The sequence below is a fragment of the Nyctibius grandis genome, chromosome 4 (genome assembly GCF_013368605.1).
Source record: "Nyctibius grandis isolate bNycGra1 chromosome 4, bNycGra1.pri, whole genome shotgun sequence".
NCBI lineage: Eukaryota > Metazoa > Chordata > Aves > Nyctibiiformes > Nyctibiidae > Nyctibius > Nyctibius grandis.
This window is the reverse complement of record NC_090661.1, coordinates 13,034,742-13,048,410: the sequence shown is the minus strand read 5'-3', so window position 1 is coordinate 13,048,410 and position 13,669 is coordinate 13,034,742.

The following is a 13,669-nucleotide window of genomic DNA, read 5'->3' as shown; positions in this document are numbered from 1 at the left end:
ACACGTGACAGACAGTGCTAGCAAACATTGTTTCCGTAGTTGTCATAGGGAGTGGCTACTGTAGTTCCAAATTCCCAGACTACAAAATAAATGTTGCATCTACTCTGCAATTCTCAGAAGCAATTGTGGCTGTAACACAGAAATACCCAAGTGAGCTGTAGAAGAAGTAACCTCATCCCAACAGCATGAAACTCAACTGACTTTGGTGGGAAATGACTGCAGTATATGCATACCCAAACAACAGAGTCTATGTGGAGCATATGTGTTTCTGTTAACAACACACAGATCCGTCTTATCCAAGATACACATAATGGGAGTTGTGGTAGGAGGAGATACTTACAAACTTCATTGATGCTGGATAAGCTTCATCTCCAGGTAGCATATCACAAGCTGTATCTCATAGGCACCACACTACTTTAGATTATGCTTGCTGCTGTTCAATAATCTGTACCAGATTAGTGCTGTTCTTTATTTCTTCCCCAAATAACTTATTTCAGAATGTATGTTGTTTTTACAGGTGACTGGTTAGCCAGCACATGCAAAAAGGCTAGAGAACAAACCTCACTGTAACCTTGCTCCTCTGTGCAATCTTTTCAGCACAAGTCATCTGGGTTCTCACCTTCCTAAAATGTACGCAAAGCTAGGAAGCAAAGTGTAAGCATCTACGTCTCTGATAAGCACCTGTAATAATACAGATGCATTCCAGCAAAAACAAGGCTACATGCAGGGTCTCTGTTAAACACAACAGTGTCTACTGTCTCTGCTAAGAGTAAATTACTCAGATCACACACTTTGCATCACAGTCTCTTTTGAGAAACGCCCACGTACAGTATTGCTTTGAATTGTTTGTTCCATTTCCAAATCAGCAGCTAGAAACTCACCCATTTTCCATGCTTTCAAAGTTTTCTTTTTGTGCAAAGAGAAGACATTACCACCTATTCTTTAAACTAATTAACTATCCCTTTTAGCTATAATTTCTCTTCATATAAAACATTTGTAAAGGGTCTGTTTTTCCCCATGCCCTCTTTTCTCTCTGCTGGCTCTTCATTATGACCATGCTTAATTGTAATGAGCTGTCCAACATTTACTCTACGGGATTGTATAGAGCTTTGTAATGTGCCTGCCACTGATGTATTTACAATTGGAAGCAGTTAACTCTTTAGTCCTGCTTCCTTGTTCAAAACAATGAGCTGCATGAGGAACTAGGCTTAGCCCCAATTAAAGATTTTTAAAAGTCTCCGTTTTAAGCCTGAGTACTCCAAACTGAGCATTTGTCAAAGGTCCAGTCACAGCTCCAAATGGAGAGAGGGAAATCCTGCTGAGGAGAAGAATAGGACTATCCCATCAGTTAGGGTGAAAGTTCTTCTCAATCAGCATCTTAACCATGTAATCAGTATGGGATCTTTTAGGTCTGCCTTGTCCATGCAAACCTGATCTCTATCAGTGTTGTTATCAAACAATGAATTTGCTGATATTCATAATTTCTACATTTTTTTCCTGAAGAGAATCTATCTAACTCTTAACTGTTAAAATGAAGGGGAGATATTTTTTACTTTTTTTTTTTTTAGGATATGGATATGAAAGCAGCTCTTCTTTCTGTGTTAGGAATTCTCAGAGCGGCTCTCAACATAAACACAGCAAAATACACTAAAATATCAGAATAAATATCTCTCACTTCTATTTCCCTTTCCATTTAAGAGACCGCACTCAAGAGCCTTTTGCAGTTTCTGTAATTCCAAGGTTATTTTCCTCAGCATGTAGCAATTCTAAACTCTAGCTCCTTCACATTCCCATTTCTGGGTAAATTCCCTCAAAATTACATGAGGGTGATTCCAAAGACTCTTGCATTCAACTATTTGAATATTTTTATTATTTTCATACAAACTACATGCATCTTTAGAATTGACATCTATGGACAGATATGCATTAATGGTAATGCCTCTTGACCAGCTTTGCACTGGACAGTGATTGTAACATGATGAAAGATTTTTTTTCCTATAGAAAACAGAACATAACAGTTGACAAATGTGCATGGACAGCTACCTTTCTGAGCAAAAGTATTTGTATTTTGGTATCTTGATATTAATAATCTCTAAAATGGATCCACTTAAAACTTCAGTGCAGTGCTGGATAAACCACTTTGCATGTCTTCTTATCTTACACATTTTCTTTCTGCTAAGGATCTCTGTACATGTTGAAAGAACATAGTTTCAGAATACATTTTCAAAATGGGCAACTAATATCTATACTAAGCAAAGGTAGAAAGATAAAGACCCAGTTTACACCTATAAAGAAAAGAAATTGTAATGAGATCTGATGCATAAAAGAACTGCTGAAAAACAAACTTTATTTCTGATCTGAGTCATAACAGCTAAGCTGACACAGCAGGGCCATGCACATTTGCCACAAAGCATATTTCCTCAAAAAAATTAAACATAAGTCTGCAACGTTTGTCCTGTATCACTTTTGGGGACTAAGATATTAAAGTAATATTTATAACAGCACTTATTTTAAAAAGTAGATTGCATATATTTTTATGCAAAAAGAAATATCTCACTTTCACCTAGGTTCCTGGATTCTAGGCTTTAAGCTCTGCAGGACTGCTAAATCATGGGCATTTAAAAGTTGTGTGCCATAAACGCACTTTTTTTTAAAAAAAAATCAATGCAGCATGATCGAACTTGGGAGAGTACTGTTTGTGTGCTGCATGTCCAACACCAGACTTGCACATAGGTAAGAGCAAGAGCCAGAAAAACAGAACAGCACATGAAGCGAGCATCAAACTACAATTATTCCCACTCCCCCAAAGGATCCAGGAGAGAACAGCAGCACAATGTACCTGAAGCTTAAGTGCTTTTCAAAATTACAAAAGGAATTGTTTTAAAAGAAGATGGTATATGGGGCTCTCCTCTCCCCACCTTCTGTTCACATCTTCTCCCTCACCTATTTGTTTATTCTGTTGTAACCACTGTCAGAAACATTAGGAACTAAGGTGACAGAATTATTCCTGCATGTCAGCTTAGCCTGCTTTCCTGGGAATTAAAACAAAACCAAAAAGCAAGAGTGATGATAAAGCTCTTCTGTCAGTACTACATTTTGTTACTCTAGCTGCTCTCACAAACGGCTGAGGGACCACAGTGGACAGAATGACTCCTTACTGGAACGACTCAGCTATGTTCATTGCACTCAGACCTCTGTTTATTCATATGGGGAATGTCCACACAAAATGAAAGCTTGTCTACAACCAGAGACTGCAGCAGTTTCTCTTTAGCAATACCTTTCCTCTGCAGTGGATAAAACATACAGTAAACAAGATATCAAACGCAAGCAGAAGATTTGTTCAAGTTTCAAGCCTAATCTTGAAGCTTTATCTCAGACCAATTCTCTGAACAGATCTTTCTTTCTTCTCTAATTTCTTTCTGCAACTCTAAACACCAGTCCACCACTTGCTCACTGAGCATTGTTAGCCCTCAATTATCACAGGTTACATTTTCACCTGTCCCTTTGCACTTCCCTGGAAATTCTTGCATGTTCAATTGACAGGTTCAAGCCCACCTCCCCACCAGCAGTAAGCAGAGTCTCTTGGCTATAAAATTTATTCTTGGATACTAAAGTTTTAATTCACATTTAACATGTGAGTAATCACTGTACACGGTTTGCACCAAATCTACTGAAGAACAAGCCCTTACTTAGAACCTAGTTTTCTTTAAAGGTATATAAACACATGGTAAAAGCTATCAGCTTCCTCCTTGTCAGAAACCGACCCCGAGACGACTTAATGTTCCTTCCTAAAAAAAGGAAGAAAAGTCAATGCGTAGCTTCACAGAAGACTTCTAATATACAGCAGGTGTACTGTACAGTGGTTCACCCCTACCCTGACCTTGTAGATGTCCATGGCCAACAAACCTTTGGCAGCAGATAGCAAACGCCTCCCTTCCTGCCTGGTCACCGCAGTTTCTGCCCAAAGGAAATGAGCTTTTCATCCAGCACATAGGCAGGATGCACTCCTTGTGCTCAATTAAAGATAAGCTTGCTAAGATTTCTCAGCTGCAATGACAAGAGTAGCACATTAGCTGTTTTCCATTTTCCAAGGGAAAGAGAGCTGTATACTTTCTGTATGCTTCTCTTGACAGGTAGGAGAGCATAGTTTCCTAATTTGAATCCTTCAAGCTTTCTGCTTTTTCCTTTTCCTTAGCAATTTCTGTCTCTTCCTTATTCCACCTAGAAGAAAGAGATCCTGGAAATTGTTCTAGCCTAAATGTTGTCCTGGGAGAAACCACACAACACAGCTGTGCTATTTATGCAGTTACAAAGCAAGCAAAAAACAAACCCATAATTTTCAGCCAGCAAAATGGATTTTCTTCTAGCCTACAAGAAAACAACAAATTTCCAGTTTTTAGGTTTTGGAGACAGTCTGCTGCACTAAACAAAAGGGAGGATTTTGTTTTGAAAACAGCCATTGTTCTTCATTTGTGTAAAAGTATCCACCTCGAGCTACATGAGCATTTTGAGGTATAGGGCACAGGACAATGCCCCCTTGCAAAGCAGTAATCACAGAAAAGAAGAACAGAATGCACATTGATAAGAAATCTTCTGCATCAAATCCATTTCACAATAAAGTTTATTATTAATACCTTTATAATCCCCTCAGTTTCCAATATGCTCCAATCACAGTTGTGACAGCTCAAGAAAATTGAACTTTTCTGCACAATTCTCACTAATATGGCCTGCTACTTGGTCTTATTGTTATTAGAATAATTTGCTCCCAAGTTCTGAAATGAACTCTGTGCCCAAGTAATTAAAGCTCTTAAAGTTTCTAGTCCTTTGTTTAAAGAATTCGTCCTTGTGCTCTCTATGCCCCATCAGCTACCTAATTAGCAGAGCCTTTGCGTGATTAAAAATTCTCACAGAGATTCTGTTGGATATTTGCCTCTCTTAATGAGTGTTTGTGGACAGCTGGGAGCAGGAGCTGGTTCCCTCCTCCCAGGACCTCCAATGAATTCTGCAGACCTCTGTCAGGGCCCAGGAGTGAAAGCTGTCATTTTAGTAATGTGGATGAAAATTGGTCAAAAGCACTGTGGTCCTTGAGGAATGAAAGGCCTTGAAATATAAATGAAGATGAATATTCATATTTGGTTCAATAAGTGCCAACTATTAATATACATGTCTGTCAGTAAGAAAAGTCAGAACTTATTCAATTGTGCCTGGCATAATTTGGCTCCTAATTCGCAATTATCCTCCTATTCTTTGTATTACTTTTCAGTTAATTTTTTCAGTTAAAAACTTGCTGGAAAATGAAAGCATTGCTATTGCCACAAAAATAAGTACTCTTCTCTATCCTTCAACTAATTTACTGTCTATTAAGAATCACTTGTGGCTTTTACACACAGGATTCCAACTATCTTGCTCTGATTTTCCATATCTTGTTCTCTCAATGTCAGCAGTTAAAATAGTCCATTGAATGCCTCTGGAAGTATAACAACTTTCTTTATGGAAATTCTCATTTGATTCTGAAACCCTCTCCACTTTATTTCCAATCCAACTCTAATTTCGTATCTATTGTGATTTTTAAGGATCTTTCAGTTTTTAAGGACTGCAGCATTAGGTTGAAATATTACATTGGGTGATTTTGTGGGGATTTGGGGTTTTTTTTGTTTTGCTGTTTGTTTTTGGGAAGGATGTCTGAAGACACTGAAGAGATACTACCCTGCTCCATTATTAGCAACAATCTGCTCATTTCTGGAATGGAAGACTGGGATTACAGAAGAATCATAAAAGTATTCAAACTAGACAATCCTGCTTCACATGAGAGTGATCTCTTATTCAGCGACATTTGAGAAATTAGAGATAAGTGATTTTCCTAATCAATATATTCCCATTTATCACTTCGTCCCAAACACCCGTGTGCACTGGGACCAATATACATATTCAACACTCAGTTCTTAGAAAAACAAATATTATTAGAGAAAACATTGCAAGGCAGGATTAATACTTAGTTTACAAAGTTAAGATGATCAGAGAAAACTGAAACTTTGCATATATGAGGAGCTATATAGATCATATGCAAATGAAATTAAATGTATTTTGGATTTCTGGACTAGAATCTGGGGAGGAAGTAGTGAGGAAAGCATTTGTTTGTTTCTTTCCTTTAACCACAGTATTACAGATCATCATATTGAGAAAGAAACCTAGAGATATGACTACTATGAAACCTGATGTATCACCGAAAGGTTACACAGAGGGCACACAGTGATTTAATTCAACTTTACTCAGGAAACCTAACAGGACCAGATCCTGCAGAGACATGCTTTGCTAAATGACAGAGGAACATTTATTGTTTCAAATTTTACTTGGTCAGGTTCTTACTGACTTATAATGTGAGCTTGACTGAGTAAGGCATAGGTAGGAATCAGAGAGGCTGTAGCCTAATGGAACAGTAGCTTGAGAGAAGAATGTGAAGCACCAGAGTCATCAAGGAATAAAACTAGAACACAAGAGGAAAGAGGTCCTGGGTATTTTGACACAAGTGACCAGATTCTACTCTCATTTATACTGGTCCCAGTCCATTAACTTCAAGGTGGTACATCTGTGAAGCCTGTAAGTTAAACAGCTTTCTGTTCAAAGCCTTTAGGCTAAGCAACTTTTCTTCCAAACCATTTCTGTCTACATTTCATATGGCGCTTTTTTTTTGTTTGTGTGAGCAGGATATTATTTTTCACTCTGCCTACTAGACATATATTTGTTTCAACAGAGAATGGTGATTAGCTGCTTTCACTAGCAGTTTGAAAAATGGAAGTAGTAAGTTGGGACAGGTGTGGGTGCATATTAGTGAGGCAATTAGGTTTGGAAATATTAATTTATCACTTGTAATAAGGTCATGGATTATAGATCTATATCCATGATACACCTATTATCTCAGAGGTTCCACTTCAAAGGATCCAAAACAAATCGGGGCCGGAGGGGAATATTTTTTTTTTTTTAAAGTGTTTTGGTTTGCATGTTTTCGGACCACCTGCCAAAAGCTAACTGTTCTTGGATTGGAATTGAAAAGCCATGACTCCATCTCTGTTGCACATTATTCCAAACAGAAACCCCAGAACAGGCACGAGTTCAAAATTCAACAAGAGTGGACTGAAACGTTGTAAGCATTTTAGGCTTATTATTAAAAACTACCACAATTCCACAAAGTCTATGTTTATGTCTTCTTGCTTGTTCATACTTGCACAGTGGTCACAAGTCACAAACCCACAAGCAATAACGTGCCGTTATACTGAACTCTTGAGTTTATTGTGCGCCTGGGGATTTAGTATCCACCCAGTCTATGTTAGGGAAAGGTGCCATTTGCATCACTACTATCATTGGTCAATTTTTTCCCCATAATGTAACAAACATTAAAAAATAAAAAGTGAGACATTTTAGAAACTAACAGAATAAAAACATTTGCAAGGTTTCCCCCCCGACACACCTCATTTTCTGTGATTTCATGTAGCACATTATCAGAAAGTACCTTGAACATAGCAATTGGCATACCAGAGCAGACCACAGGTGGACGAATTCTCTCATTTGCAGGAATTAGCAGCATACAGGTGCTTTGGAAGACTGTTCAATACAGTCATATGTGCAACTACCAAATAATCCACCCCTTTATTTTCACAACTTATTGTGTACCCGTGCCCACAAAAAGGGAGCAGCCCATATTAGTTAAATAAAAAAAAAATCCATCTGTGATAATATGGAAGTCAGTAGAGTAGGGAAAGAAGAAATTAATCAGCTAAGTAAAAAGTAAGAAAGGAAAGTAATATTTTAATTTAATGTTTGGCAAAGGCTCAGCTGAAAAGGTAGAGCTGGCACCACACTCCAGGATACTAAACCCTGGCTTTAAAAAAAACTGAGAAAAAGCAAACTCCCAAGTCAGGAACCTCCCAGAGAGGACAGACTCCCCTTGTTCTTCATGATATAGACACTGGCTACAAAAGCGCCCCAGCTCCATACTCAGCCCTGAACATGCACACACACACACACACACCCCCCTCACGAGCTTAGGAGGGATATATGCCGCAAAAGCAGGAAAGGAAAGTTCAAGAGGGCTGCAAGAGTCAGCAAAGTGCCAAGGTTTATGGAGGCATTTGGTGTCACTGCAGTTCTACATGCCCATGGTGTGGGGGGCACTACAAGATTTTAATAAAGATGCTCATATTTAAATTATTTGTGAACTAGTTATAATTTATTCTGCATATTTAGAAGTTGAGCTGTTCATTTATCTTACTTCTAAAACAAGCTTTTTTGTTACAGAGGCACAGTGGAAAAAAAAAGACAAAAAGAAGAAAATACTTGATTTTTTTCTCAAAAATTTTTTCAAAACTGTTCTGAACACAGCAGTATTAGGTTCAGAAATTGTGTCATCAGCCACACATGCTACAATAGATGAAAGTCCTGTCTCAAATCAGTATGGATATCTTGGGGGAATCGTTATAGGAAATCTACACAGAAGTCATCTCTTAAGAAGGGATTTGAATTGAGACAGGGAGATCATTTGACATACAAAGCATTGAGGGAACGCGGGAGACTGTGAGGATGAGAGCAAGGGAAGGATAAACAGTGGGTAGGCTTCTTTCACATAATAAAACCATCACACGTAGGAAAGAGACTATCTGCGACTAGATACTGTCACAAAAATGCACTGAAATTGGCCATAACTGCAAAGTCAATAAAACGCTCTTAATCTTTCAATAAACAATTTATTTTTAAAAGTTATTTTGGAGCTATTGAAGCTCCTGGGGTGGGGAAGTAAATGCATTTTAAATGTGCTGTACAGTATGCAGTATCACAGGTTTAAGTTTCATTTTATCAGATATATGGTTTAGTCATTTGAACTCTGGATTAGAAGCCAAAATTCCTCCACTGTAACACTGACTCCTATTCTGGCTTTCAACAAATCATTTAAGGTCAGACTTGAATAGCTCTCCTCATGAAGGAGGGCAGGTACTACACAGTACAAGGTAAGAAAGCAAACTTTGCCCTTCAAATCAATTGGCTTCTATGAGACTAATGTAAAATATTCACCTGTTTTCTTACAAGGTTGTTGCCAAAATGAATTATTGTGGTTAACATTTGCAAAGAATGAAGAATATTAAGTAGAGTTGGACGAAGGTTTTGACTTAAAAAGAAAAAAAAAAAAAAAAGAGTACTTTGCAAGTTTTAAGTACTTTGCAAGCTTTGAGATAAAAACTTTTGGAAACCAGAGCAATAAAAATAGTTTTCCAAACATATTACTTCTCTGAATCTTCCTATCCTTTTCTCCATTTTATCCATGTAGAAAGAATAAAGAAGGTAAGAATAATGGCAAAACTATAAATATTTTTAGGTGAAAAATCCCCCAAAACAGTCATGGCATTTAAATGCAATTTTTCGTTAGGCGTAGAATCATAGAACTGTTTTGGTTGGAAAGGACCTTAAGATCGAGTCCAACCATTAACCTAGCACTGCCAAGTCCGCTACTAAATCATGTCCCTAAGCACCACATCTACACATCTTTTAAATACCTCCAGGGATGGTGACTCCACCACTTCCCTCTGCAGCCTGTTCCAACGCTTGTTAACCCTTTCGGTGAAGAAATTTCTCCTGATATCCAATCTAAACCTCCCCTGGCACAACTTGAGGCTGTTTCCTCTCGTCCTATCACTTGTTACCTGGGAGAAGAGACTAGCACCCGCCTCACTACAACCTCCTTTCATGTAGTTATAGAGAGCGACAAGGTCTCCCCTGAGCCTCCTTTTCTCCAGACTAAACCACTCCCGTTCCCTCAGCTGCTCCTCATAAGACTTGTGCTCATTTGCTTTCAAACCTATTGCACAATATACTGGGCTCAAAATAGTTGCTTAGACTAGAAATCATTCAGAGAAGACAGCACTGCACATTCTCATTTGCTAGCTTGATCCCATCTCTGTCACTTTAATGTCTCAGTAACTGCTAGGAGGGTTGGGGAGGTCATTCTAGCAATCGACTGTTTCATCAATTATTAGCTACCTATTTAAAAGTTGCTATGACACTTGCATATATTTTCATTATACAACTGGCTTAAAACAAACCTCACTGCCTAACTTCAAGGTAGCATGTAGAAATCTATGCTCAAGATTCAACATCAGTCTCTTGCTTTGGAGGTGACTTCAGCCTAATTTAATACAGACTGCACACTTCATTAAGAGATTTTACTTCCTCCTCATTGTATTCTGTAGGGCCTTCTGACAGGCTTCACACAGGACTTTGTAAGGTATATGCAACCAATGCCAGTTCAAAATACATTTATCCAAGCAAAATGCTTTAAGAAGAAAAGTGAAGATACATTATCAGGATTACCATTGTAAACCACTTCCATGAGAGAATTGAACTAATCTAGATTTGTATTCATTTGCAAGAGCCACTCATACTGCTACAGCATATTCTGCAACTATTTGATTGAAAGCTGTGAAGTTGTCTAAGTCCTAAGGAGGTGCCAAAAACCATCAAGCTGTTAGGAATTCTCTTCCCCAGGTGACAAAAGGACCACCATTGCACGTAAAAAATGAAGACAAACAGATTTGGGGTTTATGAGGTCAAAATGGCAGATACAGGGTGGCTATCAAGAAGCAAAGCCAAGACAACAGCTACTGCTCTGAAGGGAAGTCAGTTAAGAACAGCCAAAGGATATTTACTCTTATGCATACATAGCAAACGCCTGAAAAAACACCCTAATAGCACCAATAAAATGCATTAGAGAGCTTATCCTTCACTGCACATTTAAATAGACTTCTTCGTAGCTTCAGAGAGAGACAAGGGTAAACCTGTGATCTATACCCTTAAAATTAGGAATTCATTCCATTTATGTAGTGATTAAAAATAAAGGCCAAATCATAAATGTGCTCAGAAAGCACCCATCCAGCTGCACAGCTCAGTTGCCTTTGGAAATACGGCCACAGTTTATTGCCTTCTCTGTGTAAACTGTAGTAATGCTGAAAGTACCAGGAGGGTCCCTAGCTGACTTCACAACTTGCAGAAACAAGCTCAGGTAACAAGGGAATATTGTAAAAGGTAACATTAGGGAAGATTAACACTCTAACTCTCATTGACGTGGCCAGGGGGCTCTTCAAGTACTTCTTTCTATCTTGAATCACAGCTTCTGCCTTTAACCATGCAGAAAGTAGACAAGTAGTGACCTAATTACTATGAATTATTCCAGAACAGCTCTGCTAGTGTCCCAAACCTTGGAAAGAAGATATTACTTTTCTTATCCTATCTCTTCACTTGTTCCACTTGATGATCTCTGAAGTGTTCCATTCTGAAAATGACTATAATTTATTGTGGTGGGTAATAGGCATTATCCTAGGGTTTAAGAGATGCCCTTTGAAGTTACCATCTGACTTCTACTTCATGGAAGACACTGTTTCCTTCCTCATGCCCCCATAGAAACTGAGCTGACCTCTGCAGGCTATGTTGGTCTAGAATCCTGTACGTACACACATCTATATGTACACCAAAGAATATTTCCCAGTACAACCCTAATTTTCTCAGCAGATGTCCAGAAGCCTTACATAAAGAGTAGGACACCAACTTTATACCTGATTATGATATTTCTATATTGCCGTTTCTCAGTTTTGTATTTCCTTAGTAACTTTTTGTTATATAGATAAGAGATGGGAATACACCATACCATTTTTCTCTGATTCTTGTTTATCTCAGACAACACCTCATTGCTTCATTTTTCATTTAACTTGCCTCTGAACAATCTCAATACTTTACCATACTTCTTTGGATGCAATAGTAGAGAAACAGTTCACTAACGTCTAGGCCAACATTTAAATATAGAACTAATGCAAACAGTGTGTTTGATTCTTGGGAAAAGGTTACGCCCAAATCCTTTCCCATTCCTGCAGGTCTGGAATGGAGTAAAAACTCTTCAAAACAAACTGGTTTCTTCCACTCTTCTCCATGCAATGCAAAGATGAGATGACCCTTGGTCATATAACGACTGCACGTTTAAAACTCTACAGTAACCTCATTCTTAGCTGCAGGTCAATGCACTACTGTGCATTCCTAGATGTAGGAATGGGTTCTGTTACAGACACTGATTCTAGGTTTCCAAAAAAATTCTAATCAAAAGAAGTTCACCTCAAATCCAAGATTCATAGCTTGATCAAACATTTTAATGAGGGTGGAGGGATGAAGTAAAGAGGAACAGTTAAGGAAAGCACATAAAATGATCAAATTTGTGTCTTTTACATGCCAAAAGCTCCTATCTTTTCAACTTCCATAAACAGGCAAGCAGCTCCCCAAAACTACTTTTCCAGAGACAGATACTAAAACATTGCATGCGTAAATATATCAGACTTATTACTGTGCATCTTTCCCTAAATATTTTTAGAATAAAAATCAGCTTAAATATCCTGTTCTCCTTAAAAACATGCTGTGAAACAAGAAGTACAAAGGGTGAGTAAGAAAGAAACTGGCTCCTAGTTTGGTGGGGGTTTTTTGGGTTTTTTTTTAGAACAAGGTCACATCTCAGCAACTGAAAAGTAGCAGAGCTCCTTTCATCAAGTTTTTAACTAGAAAAATAGTATGCCCATTTCTTTGTAATACACCTCTGGGCTTTTTTATTATGACTTCATTTCCCCTTGTAATATTGGAACGTCTCTATAATTGTAAAAGTGTAATAGAATCTAATAGAATTTCATTTGGAACTCTGAATGGTCTATGCCATCTCTGCTCATTTTGAGTAAAATAATGATTTTTAATGTCCACACATGGCTTCCCATGACCTTATTCAATCTTTGGGTTGATCAGGAAATATATTGATTCAATTACATACTGATGACAAATGAACTAAAAGAAATAGGAAAAAAAGGTCAGCACATATTTGAAAATGTAAATCTTAGCAATGTCTTTTGGGTTTGCCCAAAAAAAAAAGTCATTTCAAAATGCCATTTGTGGCTAATAGTGTGGAGTTCCAGTTCCTATCTGTGAGCAGCAAAGAAATCATTAAAGTGTAAGAAGCATACTCTCCCCAGTTTTTATCATTAGAAAATCCTCTTTCCTTTAGAGGTTTGCATGGAATGACCTCCTTTGGCTAAAAGACCCTTTCTCCCCTCTCTTTATGGAAAGAAGGCTTCAGTTCATAAATACACCACCCGTTACACTAATTTTTCTTTTCTTCCTTCCCCCCCTCCTTTTCATTTTGGCTTCTTCATAAAACAATTACCAGTGCAAACATTTCATCATCACCACTTCCCTACCCCCACTGCTTTCATTATTATCACACCTTTATCCCCTCATCTTTAATCTCAGCCATATAAAATGTCAAATGGGATGGCGTGCATCAGTGGAGTTGTTTCCAGTTTAATAAGCTGTAAGTGTCCATTTGTAGTGTGTTGCAGTACTTGATGGCACCTCACAGTAAAAACCTTTTTAATCTAGATGGAAACTTCACCTCTGCTCTGTGAAGCTGGGCTCTGAACCTTAGAAACAAAACATTTAATTGCTAAGAAGCAGTAAGACATGAACAGAAATAAAGAGCAGTCCACAGTTAAAGCAGTCACTGTGTCATTAGCTTATTTGGTAATGTGGATTTCACAAGGTACCTACGCATCCCTGGCTTTCGATTAGCTGTTTGGCTGGTTTCATTGCCTTATTTGGTTTT